Consider the following 13284-nt stretch of genomic DNA (forward strand, 5'->3'; position numbering starts at 1 on the left):
GGACCAGTCCAAGCTGTCCTTGGGCACCTTGCCGCGCAGGGCCTCGTACAAAGGGCGCATAAGACGGGCAGCGTGGGGCAGGAACCGGTTGTAAAAGTTCACCATCCCCAGGAACTCCTGAAGTGACTGCACCGTGCTGGGGCGCGGAAACTGGTTGATGGCCTCCACTCTGGCGGGCAGAGGCACAGCCCCCTGCGGCGTGACGTGGTGTCCCAGGAAGGTGATGGAGGACTGTCCAAACTGGCACTTGGCCGGGTTGACAATGAGCCCGTGCTCACTGAGCCGTTCAAACAGCTGGCGGACGAGCTCGCTATTAAAATGTCATCCAAAAAAACAAACAAAAACGGCATGTCCCGAAGCACCGAGTCCATTAAGCGCTGGAACGTCTGCGCCGCCCCCCGGAGGCCAAAAGGCATGCGCAAAAATTCAAAAAGGCCAAAGGGGGTGACGACAGCCGTCTTCGGTATATCCTGTGGATGTACTGGCACCTGATGGTATCCGCGCACCAGGTCCACCTTGGAGAAAACGACGGCCCCCGCCAGATGGGCTGAGAAGTACTGTATGTGCGGGACGGGGGTCGTGGCGTTATTCAACCGGCGGAAATCGCCACAGGGGCGCCAACCACCGCCAGCCTTAGTTACCATATGCAGGGGAGACGCCCACGGGCTGTTCGACCGCCGCACAATGCCGAGGCGTTCCATGGTCGAGAACTCCTCCCGGGCGATGGCCAGCTTGGCGGAGTCGAGGCGCCGGGCCCGGGCGTAGACCGGCGGGCCCACGGTGGTGATATGGTGCTCCACGCCATGCTTAGCCACTGCAGCCGAGAACGTGGGCGTGGTGAGGTCTGGAAAACTGGCGAGCAGGCGCTGGTATGGGTCTCCCGTGGCGAGCATGTTAGACAGGCAGAGTGCTCCGCCCCCTCCAAGCGTGCAGGGGTAGGAAGCAAACGACAGGGCGTCAATCAGGCGACAGTTTTTAACATCCACCAGCAGGTTAAAAGCGCAGAGAAAATCCGCGCCCAGGAGCGGCGTGGACACAGCCGCCATCACAAAGTCCCAGCCGAACCGCCGCCCGCCAAAACACACCTCCACGAACCTGGTGCCGTAAGTCCGTATAGGTGTGCCGTTAGCGGCGTCCATCTGGGGCCCATGCCCGCCGGCCACGGTGTCCACGGCCTGCGCTGGTAGAATACTGCGTTGCGCGCCGGAATCTACCAGCAGCCGCCGGCCAGACAGAGAGTCAGAGATGAACAGCAGCTTGCAGTCGCGGCCGGCGCCCATGGCCGCTAACGATCGCCGGCCCTGGCGTTTCCCTGCTGCTTGAAACTGCAGGGTTTGCGACACTGTTTAGCCGTGGCTCCAAATCTGGCGTGGTAGTAGCAGAGCCCGTCGTCGGTCTGGCGGCGGCCCATTACCGCCGCCGCAGTGTCCATGTCCTCCTCCATGGGAGAAAATGGTGTTGAGGCGTGCTGCTGCGGCAACAGTGCGTGGACAAACTGCTGCCTGTTGGCCAGGAAAACCCTCTGCCGCCAAGCCACGGTAGTCCTTGGTGGAGGAGAGAGGGTTACTGGCCAGAGCTGTGCGAACTGGCCCTGGAAGCTGGCGCAGGAAAATGTGTGTGAAGAGGAATGATGGGTCAGCTGATCCCAGAACAGCCAACATCCTCTCCATCAGCTCTGATGGTTTCCCATCACCGAGGCCGTTGAGAGACAGCAAACGGTCCGCCTTCTCCAACTCCGACAGTTCGTACAGTTTAAGCAGGAACGTCTTCAGAGCCTCGTACTTCCCCTGCTCGGGTGGATCTTCCAGCAGCATCATTGCACGTGCTGTTGTTGCAGCGTCCAAAGCCGACACCACATGATAATATTTTGTTGCGTCCTGGGTTATTCCCCTCAGCTGGAACTGGGCTTCTATATGCTGAAACCACGGCCGGGGGTTCTGCTGCCAAAAGTCGGGCAGTTTGACTGTCGCGGCATATATATTAGCGGGCACGTTAGCTGCGGCCGCGGCGGCAGCGGCGTTGTTGTCCTCGTTCATGTCGTTCCGATCTCGTCGTTCCGATCTCGTCGTTCCGATCTCACATCAGGGTCACCAAATTGTGGGGTGGAAATCAGCGAGACGAGACACTCTGGTGCGTTTGAGTTTACTTTACTGCATGCTCCCACATCTCAACATTACAGATGCATGATCGGACTCATAACAAACACGTACCAACCGGAAACGGAAGTAACCGCCCGATCACTCTTCCCCCGAGACCTTAAAGGCACAGAACCCGGGTGAATGTCTCTCACCGTACATATATGTGGGTCACCACAATATAATCATATTTTTATACATGACATATACGTATCTGCGCAGCACTTAGCAACCAAACACCGCTGCATTGCATTGTGGGAAGTTTCTGCTCAGCTAGTGTCCATCAATCCACACTAATACATTTCTCCAGAATGAGTATGGATAGTACATACTATTGTGTACGTACTAATGTTTTGGACGCACTAAAAAATCTCACATACTGTTTTTGCTCCTCAATAGGGTGGAAGGATGGGATTTGGGACGCAGCTCTGATGTTCCTGATGGGAACGCAACGCTCCAAAGCAGCGTAAGCCTGCATGGCTGAGATTCATCTGCCAGCTGCAAATCCAGAAGTTACTCTGCAGGCGACATTAATGACTTGACTTTGTCAGACGCTGGGAGGACAGTGGAAAACAATGAGTCCTTTTAGGTTGACGGTAAAGCAGATTCTTTGCTGAACCATCTGAAGCTTCTGCAGGCGTCTCACACTGCACTGCTAGACCTGCTTGAAGAGCGTTGCGTTACTTGATGTGTTTGGTGGCATACAGAGTCAGATACGTTGCATTGAAGTTTGGGGAAATGCTTGCAAAAATATATATTCAGTCTATTTTCATTTTACAAAAAAAGCCATAAGAGTAATTAGTAGAAAACAATATAGTCATCCTTCAAATCCATTATTCCTTCAGTTAAAACTGTTCAATATACAGAAAACATTTGAAAAAAGAGAAAATAAGTATAACTTGAAAGGAACAGAGATCTTTAAAAAAACAAATTCAGGACAAAATTAATGGAACGTTGTGTTTCTGTAAAATGTATCAGTTTATGGAACAATCTGAACAGAAGCCAAAGAATGCAAATCAAACATTACATTTAAAAGAATAATAAAAGCCAGTTTAATGAAGAAATATCATAATTGTTAAGTTAGGTGGGTTTTCCTTTTTCTCTCTCTCTCTCTTTTTAGCACCATTGTCATATTTTTTTTCTTTGAATCCAAAAAGAATACGACTATCCGTGTTTGACGACAGCTATTTTGTGTTATTTTATAACTTTGTTTCTTTTTTTGTTTCTTTTTTAAATTACGTTTATTGGAAAGTGTTTTTTTTATTGTGTAATTTGTAATTTGTAATTTTTTTAAATGTATTATTACATTAATTGAAATTTGATTTGTTAGGAAAAGGGACAGATAAAATAAGCTTAGTCTTCTTTCAGTTCCCTTTCATTCAAGGAAAGACATTTGTTGTAATTATATTGAACTGTTTTGTTTTTCTTTTAATGAATGAAATAAAGAATTAAGTTAGAGAGGCGCAACACCTCCTTAAATCTTCCTTAAATCCTCCTTAAATGCTCCTTAAATCCTCCTTAAATCCCAGCATCCGTGTCTCTTACAGCCCATGCTGGGGAAATACTTGAAAGTGATGTTTCTAGAGAAGTTGTGTTGGATGGACTGGTGGCTGAACTCAGTTTCCATAAAGTTATTGATACTAAATTAAGTATCAACATTTTTAGAAAGTTGTTTGTGAAATTAAATATAAATAACAGATGTGCTCTAATGTCATTTGTTTCCTCCGTCTCACAGCATGTACAGTATATCCAGTTAAGTTGCAGAAAAGCACAGGATGAGCAAGGAAAACATCAAATATACACATGTCCTGTTGAGCGAGAGCTCCTACGTCAGATCCTGGTCCTCTATTGCTGCTATGAAGCACACCGTTTCTCTATTATAACATCTCTTATCTCTGTCCAACCCTGTCAGATGGAATATTCTCTGCTGATTCACAGGAATTGAGAGCAGAAACCCACTGAACGCTCTCTGCATCTTGTCAAGACAATGTTCCTATTACAATTAAACTCCAGTAATACACAGGAATGCTTCAGATGTTTATGCAGAAAACACAGGTTTCATCGATACAATTATAGCCATAATCTGACAAATATGCCACTTCTTAAAACTTCAGTTCAGTTCATATCTATTTCGAGCGGTACAACATTTTTACAACATAAGTGACCTGCGTGCGACAGAAGATTAAGCAAATACCTTTAACAGTAGACATTCAATATTCAATATTCAAATTAATTCATTAACACTCGAAAGGGAGTGGGAAGAAGAAAATGTATTTAATCCCAGCCCTGTTTCTCATCAATAATTTGATACATTTTTAAGGCTTCTTCCTGTCTTAACATTTAAACCACAACAATGAACAAAAGACCTATATCAAATTATAATAAAATTATTCTACAGTATTTGCATTTCATAACCACAATGTGTGTAAAATTAGGAACAATGTACAGTATATTGTCACCACGGGTGACAGTTAATTGTTAACTTACATTTATAATACATACCAGCACTGGTAAGAACAACAATACCAGAAGATAGTGGACAACTTTGTAAGTCTCGTTTATAATTTTTGTCTTTCTGTAATGGAACATAATGATGATGAATTAATTTAATTCACAAAAATGAAGTTTGTAATATTCACCTGTTTTTCCATAATATATTCTCCTCTTATTTAGAGAATAAATTAACTGAATTATAACTCACTAATTTGTTCTGTTCATTCTGTTTATATATATTAATTCATCTTTTTCCACATTTTCCTTAACTGTATCTCGGTTCCCCTTATGATATACCGGTATATTGTAGTAAGATTTACTCCAGAGCTGCATATCACACTCAAGTAATTAACCAAAAACTGTAATTCACCCCCCGCCCCTTCTCTGTTTCTCAGCACACAAAAATGACTACAACTCTGTGTGCTTTGTAATTAAATCACGCTGCATGTTTGGTTCCGATTTTGGTTCGGATTCTGGTTCCAAAAAGCTGTGAAGAAGTGTCTAATTTTTTTTCTAAGTAGTTTGCCAAATATTTTAACCCTTTATGAATTGGAAATAGTGCAAAGATTGCACGTTTAATGTTGAAACATTTAAATGCTGGCATTGACAATGACAGGATTGAAAAAGACAAACAAAAGGTTGCATAATGTTAAAACAAAAATTAAATAGATGTCTTCCCAACAAAGAAGGTTAACTGCAAACAAATCTGTTACATGATTTTACATTTAAAAATAACCTTTTGATGGTCTGATTATTGATCTTCAGTTCAAAATATCAGCAAAAACTTTAGACCAATGGTGCACACCGTCACCGAAATATTTATCAAATATATATCAGATATTGAAATGAACCAAATTGTAGAGCTTCTCCTGTGCTCAGCGCAAAACAAGTCAAAAAACAACAAGTAAGTAAAAAGTGCAGATATGCAAAATGAATATATAAAATATATACATATATAATTCCAAACAATTCATGGTCATATGAAGGCTTTCATAAACTTTTAGCTTTTAGTTAACTATTACTGTAAATGTGTGGATGCTGGACTGTTCTGTAGAACGTTCTGCTTGTATATTATTCTGGAAAACTTTTTCATGGCTCAGCCGAGAACATCCTGCTCACCATGACAGTCTCTTATCAAACGACCAACTGCAATCACAGTCGCAACAACACGCGTTAACTACTTTCTCTTCCAAACATAGTCATTCCAAACGGGCTTCACTGCATTTCTGATCCACAGAAACGTTTTGGTCCTGTCTGAAGATAGAGAGTGCTCTTTCCCATAGCTGAATGAAATGGCAGTATTGTGCAGAGTACAGCATGGACTTTGTTTTTAAATCACCCAAGGAATCGTTACCAAAATGCTTTTTTTGAAGCACAAATGTTTGTGTTGTATCATTGATGTTAAAAGGGAGCTGGACTGAGATACTCCAGGATCTGGCCCTCTGCCGTTATTTACTATTACCGTGTGTGTTTTAATCAATCAGGGACATTTCTGAGCAAGAAAAATAAAACATTAAATAAAAAAATAAAATAAATATTGGGAACCCTTTTGCATCACTGCATTAAAAGTATACAATTTTCTTACAGAAATCATGGCTTAGTCTTGCAAACATGCCTGAAAAACCATTGTCAGTTAAACACAGTTCATCCTTCCAACCACACAAAACTCTGGCATGCAAGATGCAGACACATTACGGTACACAGTTCCTACAGTACCAGCCCAACCGGATAGAGGCAAAGTGGATCTTCTGTTTTTGATGGATCACATTGCATCCACCACATGAAAGGGGTGAAGCGCCACTCAGCTGGTTATCACCAGTCATCATGTCAAATGTTACTGTAATGCTTAAAGAGCATATTGCAGGTTAGGGTTTTTTCAAAAATTATACCTGACCTTATGTGAAAATGACTATGTGAGAAGTTAATGTAGGATTTAATATTTTTTACAAGACATAAGGGCACGTATTCAGAGGAAAAAGTGGCTGATTTTAGCAAAGCTCCTACAAACGCTTTTTTTTTTCAAACACCGCGTCATATGACGCAGCGGGAGGGAGACGTCTCCACAGCTCTGCCCCATCTGACTGCCCAGACCCCGTACACACGTAGCCGGGTATCTGCTAAACCCAAGATATTTTCCTACGTTTGGACCTGTCATCCACATGAAAACGCAAATAAACGAATGTTTAAAAAAAACTAACAAAGTGAAGATTTTTGAAAACTCCGTTTATGTAGATGCGTGTAGACAGAGACAACCGGAGTTTTGCGTTTTCGAACGTCACATTATGCTCCAAAACAACAACAAATCTGCTCTGATTCTGACGTCTAACGTGCGACCTTTGTTTACTACAGAACTCCAGATGATCCACCATCTGTTCTCCAAGCTATTTATTAAATAAATGGTCTCTGCTCTTGTTCACCGTTTACTGCGTTACACCGACGCAGAGCCTACGCCGTAGGGTACGCAGCGACGCGCAGCCCTACGCCGTACCCTACGGCGTAGGGCTGCGTCGATTTAACGCGACAGCTCCGTGGTGGGACACGGGGGGAAGAACGGATGATCTACAGGTTTGGAATGCTTATGAATGTGGTCGAAAATGGATATCTTCGGTATGTGTGGAAGGTTTTTTTTTTTAACAACGATGTAATGTGGATACAAATTATTTTATAAACAAAGGGGGGTAAATATTCGGTTTTAAAAATACCCGGCTATTTCGGATGCATTTAATCAGAAAAAAGAGAAGATAATAAGCCTGTTTTCTGTTTAGAAAGTACAAATGTAGACAGATTAACAGTACTCACCCGTCTTTTAGGAGTTATTTTCGGAGTTTCTTTCAGGAGCACGGGCGGGTGCTGCGGTAAATAAAGGCTGATTTATGGTTCCACGTAAAATCGACGGCGTAGCCTACGGCGCAGGTTACGCGGCGCACGCAGCGTTCGATGCGTCGCCGCGTACCCTACGCCATAGGGTCTGCGTTGGTGTAACGCGGACCCATAAATCAGCCTTTTAAAAAGCGAGTTTCAGCTGTCAATCAAAAGAACGTGGGGGCCCTAACGGGTTCGTAATTATAAGGCTGTGGCCCGTCATATTGGTGTGAATACACATTCACAACCTCTTCAGTGTCACAACTAACATTAAGATCCATTATTTTTCCTATTGTTGAAATTCACCGCACTCCCTGCCGCTACGTCACTTCCGGTTCAGCTTTTTCAGTTGCGGAAGTAAAATACTCTCACAAAAACAACTGTAGTATATATTTTTGTGTATTTCAATGAAAATTCAGTTCCTACATTGATTGATTGATTGATTGAACTTTTTATTTACGTGTCATGCACATGACGTGCCCAGCCCGAGTGGGCTTACAAGACACCAAAAAAAAAGAAAAAGGAACATAAAGCAAATGAAAGCCAGACAACAGACCCTGTACCAATTAAAAAAATATACAATCCTGACGCTTTCTCCAGGCTTCAGAAACAAAATGAGCCAACTTAAAACAACCCGTGAAGTTAAGATGAAGATGAAGTTAAACAACCCGTCCATTCTATCATCGTCAGAGCACCAGAACATTTCCGGTTTTTTAACAAACATTTCGGTAAATAATGGAGTTCTCAGTTCATCATACAGAGGGCAATATAACAAAAAATGTGATTCACTTTCCACTTCATTAAGTTCGCATAATTCACACAACCTTTCATCTTCGGGAATGTTTTTAAATCTACCGGCTTCAAGATTCCAGGGAAGGATTCCAGGGAAGGATTCCTGTTCTCAGCTGAGCCATTAAAGACCTTTGATTTCTTGTTAGGTTTGCTTTAAGGTTCAGGGCCATAATTGTGCTTGATTTGGATGTATGTTCGTAATTTGGGTTTAAACAAAATCTCATTTAACCATTTTGTCTCAAATAAAGCAAAAAACGTATCACTAATTGAAGTTATGGAACAGGTTAAGTTATTCCTATACATATACTGTAATCCAACCTCTTCAAATAATGCAAATATTTCTTTAGCCCATGGCGAACCATTTAATTTACTCCAAATAAAAACTTTCTTATTGATCCTGTCTTCCGGCATATTAAGTAAACGATTCCACAATCTAATCATCTCACATTTACGTCTTATGGAACCAGGAAGCCAACCCAGGTCACCTTGAACGGCCAAGATCGGAGCAAATTTATGAACCCCCAAGAAACAGCGAGCAGCTCTGTTCTGTATAGAATCTGCAATCTTAGACTCCTTATAACCCCAGACCCCTGAGGCATAATTTAATACGGGGGAGACACAGGCATCATACAGTTGTGAGTAGGTAGAGCATCCAAGAGTTTTCCATATCTTAATCTTGCTGACCACAGACCCTAACGCCCTGCCAGCTGAATCTGCCAACAACTTAATTCCAGCTTTCATCGTCATAAATTCATCAAAAGTAAATCCTAAATATTTATATGTAAATGTGTATTCCAATCTTACCTCCCCAAAACTAATATTCTTATTACTTCTTGGAGTAAGTTTTTTCCTGAAGTGGATAATCTGTGTTTTACTTTGATTTATTAATAATCTGCATTTGTGACACCATATCATAAGTAAATTCAACATTTTCTGTAAATCATCCTCCGATTCAGCTAGGAGAGCAATATCATCCGCGTACAACAGAATCCCGAGAGTAAAATCATCCATGTGTATACCCAGATTTGATTCTTTAATGGTAAGGGCCAAATCATTAACATAAATAGCAAAAAGATTAGGGGAAAGAATATCACCTTGTTTAACCCTAAAGGGAGTACTAAACCAGTCCTACATTATTTTCCTACACATTGATTCACAGGGGTCTCCAACCTGCAATATGCTCTGGACATGTGGGTTTCAGAGTAAAATATGTTGCTGTTAGGGCCCGAGCACTGACAGTGCGAAGGCCCTATTGTATCTGTAGGAATTTTTTTCTTCTGACGAAATGAGGGCCTTTTTGCCCCCCTAAACGTGCCCGAAAAGTCACCAAATTTTGCACCAAGCCAGGCCTGGCAAAAAAAGTGATATTTAATGGTTTGCTCAGCAAACAAACCTAAAGACCAAGATTTTAAATTCTTCACCATGAGATTTTTACAACACTTATACAAAACATCTGAAAATGAATAAGTCAAATGATGAATCAACACAGAGTGTTAACCCTTTTACCACTGTAATTACATTCAGGCCGCCTGGATTTATTTTGATTTTATGGCTGTAGAATTGTCAAATGTGCAAAGAATCAGTGCTCCTGCCCATTCTTTTCCCAAGATAACTTCAACTTTCAATATCTGGCAGTTATTCAATATTACTGTGTGTTCTGACTGTGTAATAACTGTTTAAATTCAACACTAGAAAAGTGTGTATATGTGTCCACTCTTGTGAGTGTTATTAAAACACAATTAAATGAACCCTGGCAGATTGCAGAGAGATAAAGGCATCAGCAGATGAGCTGATAAAACATCAGCAGATGAGCTGATAAAACATCAGCAGATGAGCTGATAAAACATCAGCAGATGAGCGGGCACACAGGCAGACACCGCAGCTGTTCTCACGTCAGATCCCACATACGGATGCAGACACACCGTCATAGTGAACGCTGCCCACCCTGGTTAATGTGTCACCCACATCCTGAGTCTCATTCAGCAGCAATGTGTGTATAAAGCTCATCCTTACGTGAGTAAGGGTCTATAACACCCACACAAAGAAAAAAGAAAAGAAAAAAACCTCAAAAATGGAAGTTCTAAAGCACACACACAACGTTCTGTCCGCTCTCTGGTTCATGTTTACACTTATTTTTTGTCTACACTTCAATTTACACAACTATTCCACATCAGCAACAGAAAGGTCTCTGCAGGCGGCCCGGACGGCCCGGCAGCAGGTCTAACAGCAGGACCGGCAGCGCTGCTGGAAGGGTTTCAGCAGCAGCGGGAGGTCTTGCAGACTGAAAGCCTGAAAGCCTGATGAGCAAACCCCCTGAGGACGGCGTCATTACGCACGGCCTCCATCTATCCCCCATCTATCCTCCATCTATCCCCCATCTATCCTCCATCTATCCTCCATCTATCCTCCATCTATCCCCCCCAGCCGTCGACCAAATACATTACAACGGAATGCTGCGTCAGACGGACTCGCTGGGGGAACTGCAGTCGCTCTCTGACCTTTAACCACGGAGAATATTATATACATATCAGAGGTGTATAGTAACCAAGTAGATGTACTTCGTTACACTACTCAAGTAGTTTTTTTGAGGATTTGTACTTTACTTGCGTTTTTTTTTTTTTTTAATCAGGGCTTTTACTTTTACTTCGCTACATTTAAAATAATCAAAGAATTACATTTTGCAAGAAAGACAGTTTATTTTTTGTGTTGTATTCTATACCACATTTCTTTCACCTGAAAGTAAAATAGAAGAAACAAGGGAAGGATCATTTTTGGTTGTGTTGCTTTTACTTTTGATACTTGAGTATATTTTTTCACAAGATACTTTTGATACTTAAGTACATTTAATGTGAGCTACTTTAAGACTTTTACTCAAGTTATTTTCTTATGGGTGACTTTAACTTTTACCAAAGTCTTTTTCAGTTATGGTATTTCTACTTTTACTTAGTTACTTTTTTCAAGTACTTTATACACCTCAGATAGATAGATAGATAGATAGATAGATAGATAGATAGATAGATAGATAGATAGATAGATAGATAGATAGATAGATAGATAGATAGATAGATAGTAGGGCTGTGCGATTAATCGATTTTAAATCTAAATCGGATTTATTAATCACAATCGATGTTAAAAAAAGGAAAATCGGAAAATCGATTTTCCTTTTTTGCAGCTGGCTGCATTACAGACATAGCCCGTCTAGTCATCTTTGTTTGGTCAAGAAAATTGTAAATGTTGTCACTTTACTAAACTCAAGGAGGATTTACAGTATCTCTCAATTGCACTTCATTCCCAATAGGGAAATTTGTTTGCTATTTTCCTTTAAAAATAAAGATAAAATATTTGAAACAATTTATTCCATTGTCTTTTGTAGTTTTACCAAAAAATTCGAAATCGAAAATCGACTTTTCAGACAAAAAAATCGGGATTTTATTTTTGTCCAAAATCGCCCAGCCCTAATAGATAGATAGATAGAGTTTGTGACTGTGCCGGCTGAGCAGCTCTGAGACTCCGCCAGCATACCTGTACCTGACACACCCCTCCTGCACTTATTAAGCAATCCGCTTCCAAGCATGCCAGACTAAAATGCCAGACAAAAGTGAAAGTGTCACAGAGATCAGGCTACAAAATGCGCACACAACGCGGAGACGGTAAAAGCACACCTGCGCGCCCCGAGAAACGACCTACAATCATACACACACACACACACACACACACACACACACATCTACGTGTATTTTCTTTCTCTAAGAAAAAGTCCTCACCTTTTAAAAGCGTCCTCCCAAAAGAATAGCTGTATTTACACACAGGTACGCCAACAACACCTCCAGCGTCCCTTTGGCCCGAGTTCCCAGGATGCGTAAAAGTCTCAAAAAAACGTGGCCTCAGCACTGAATCCGACATAAAAAGGCAAATCGATAACAATCCATTCACAAACTTGGCAATAAAGGTCATTTGAGGAAGTTGGTTAAAGGTTCCGACCATCCATGGAGCAGTAAAGTGTGCGTGTGCCTCCGGGCGCGCAGCGGGACAGCCTGCAGCTTCTGCAGTCAATGCAAGACTGCGACATAAATACAGGCCGCTTTCAAAATAAAAGGGGGAGTCGCTGTGAGCCTGTCAGCATGATGACACACACACACACACACACACACACACACACACACACACACACACACACACACACACACACACACACACACACACACACACACACACACACACACACACACACACACACACACACACACACACACAGCCCGCCCCCTCCACAACCACCAGCCAGCCCTGATCTGGATAAGTACGTTCTTAGAAAGTAAAAGTAATAGTTTGGGTTTTTTTAGTAAAAGTTCCTACTGGTCCTTTAGAAAGTTCTTGATATGTTTCAGATGCCTTATGATGTTTTATGACAATTCTAACAGTGAATCTACCTATAATTGCCAATGTTTTTTTTTTTTTAATTCCTTAAAATCTAACAGGGCATCAGCATTAAAATCAGGTTTTACAACAGGTTGCAACTGCATTATCCTCGATAACAGTACAGAATATTCCAGTAACCCCCTCAAACACTTGTTTTAAATAATGTATCCACAATCAATGCTTCACTATGTAAAAAACGAATCTGGCTTGCTGGCAGCAAAAAAGATAATTGCAGTAAGATGAAAACCACCACACACTCTTAACATCTCCCATTGGTGTTTGACTTTTCTTGATATCATCTATCTGGAAATATCTACAGCCCCAATCCATAAAGCAAAACAACAACATATTTTATTTTGGTATATGGCAGCAGATCAAATTAAAGATGTATTTAAAAATGATATAGACTACCTTGTTGCAGCTATCCTTGTCCAGTTTTTGATATTATTATGTTTTGCCTTTGTTTTATTTTGTCCTTTTTTTTGTTTGTTTGTTTTTTATTGTTGTATTATCTTTTTTTTCTGTTTTTATTATTATTAATTATTAATTGTTTTTATGGAATGCTTAGGTCCGAGGGGTGGGTTTG

General features: G+C 41.6%; 1 protein-coding gene across 1 annotated transcript in view; it reads right to left on the bottom strand.

The window, feature by feature from the left end:
• The window catches only part of il34 (interleukin 34), a 144564-nt gene extending 132240 nt beyond the window's left edge, over window positions 1-12324 (bottom strand). The window contains exon 1 of the mRNA XM_061722340.1: window positions 12047-12324. The gene's annotated coding sequence lies outside the window, so the exon portion shown is untranslated. The remainder of the gene's footprint in view (window positions 1-12046) is intronic.
• Window positions 12325-13284: the final 960 nt, after the last annotated feature.

The sequence above is a fragment of the Cololabis saira genome, chromosome 5, assembly GCF_033807715.1.
Source record: "Cololabis saira isolate AMF1-May2022 chromosome 5, fColSai1.1, whole genome shotgun sequence".
Lineage (NCBI taxonomy): Eukaryota > Metazoa > Chordata > Actinopteri > Beloniformes > Belonidae > Cololabis > Cololabis saira.